The following is a 1,487-nucleotide window of genomic DNA, read 5'->3' on the forward strand; positions in this document are numbered from 1 at the left end:
TTCTGTTCTAGTTCTGTTCTAGTTCTGTTCTAGTTCTGTTCTAGTTCTGTTCTAGTTCTGTTCTAGTTCTGTTCTAGTTCTGTTCTAGTTCTGTTCTTGTTCCGTTCTGTCCTTGGACGCCCATAAAACTGCCGAGCAAAATTTTCATGCTATGCATATGTATACATTACTGACACACTTATCTCTCTCTGTGTTAATATTGTTTATTTAATAAATATTGTTGCTTTTCTCAAGTGCAGCCAACAGTAAAGATTTTTTCCTGATTTAACTCAAACATACTCCTCTTACATGATGTCAAAGGAAAGAGGCAAATAATGCCGATAATAATTAGATATTACTAATTTCCATTCAACAAACTATAAAGAGTATAACTTTAGAGAAATAAATTAAAAATAGGAAAGCAACTTTGAAAGTAATCATATGATAATGTAAGTGTAAGTATGGGCTCGAGAGGTTGTAGGTTCCATTTAATAACAGAGACATGCTATTGCTTCACTAAACCGGACTCATAGTTGTCTGTGTTCTTTTACAGTTAGAATATAATTTCCTGTGTTTTGTACATAAAGATTTATATATGTTTTTTATTAATTTCAATTTGTTTCTCTAAATAATTTCGCTTTCAGTTTTTTTGAAGGCCACTTTGTATTTTAGTATCTTTTATGTCTAGTTTATAACATAGTTGTACAACTATAAGCGCCATTAAATGATTGTTATTCCTTTTAGTTTAGAAATTGTCAGTCAAAGTAATTGAAATGGTTAGAATAGACATTGACACAAATAGTACTTGCATATAAAGACAGTGGACTAAAAAAGATAAAAATATGTAAAGAAATATATATGACAAAATCTTAAATTTTTAGGGAATTAAGTTATAAATTAAGATTAAAATAATAATGATAAAATAAAGTTGAGAACTTGTTCTTTTCCAGTTAGTCCTGTAGTTCACTTATTTACTTTATCACACATTGTAGCAATTTACAAATACATGTACAAATATTTGCAACTATGTATTTGTACAAGTTATTTGTATGTTTATGTACTTTAAATATATTTACAAACCTTTTTTTATATTCTCGATTTACATGACTTTATTGTTGTCATATTGTTGCATATTGGAGTAAGTACACAAATACATATGTATGTACATGTACATTGTATATTTATACAATTTTTATGTAGGACATCAATCCATCAAATGTCATGATGCAATAAAATAAAATATGAAAATTGAAAACTAGACATAAATTGTGAAACAAAAAAATATTTTAATAACAAAAAAGTTTAACTATAATAAAATATAAACAAAAACGGATGTTTTGCTGTCGAACAAATATTGAAACGTTTAATTTTTTATGTAGAATGATATTGATATAAAATGGATATCGGCATAAAAAACATTCTAAAAAAGAGGAACTAAACAAGTACTGAACTAGATCTGTACTAGAAATGTACTACAACTAGAAACTACTACAACTAGAACAGAACTA

Source organism: Lucilia cuprina, chromosome 6 (assembly GCF_022045245.1).
Source record: "Lucilia cuprina isolate Lc7/37 chromosome 6, ASM2204524v1, whole genome shotgun sequence".
Lineage (NCBI taxonomy): Eukaryota > Metazoa > Arthropoda > Insecta > Diptera > Calliphoridae > Lucilia > Lucilia cuprina.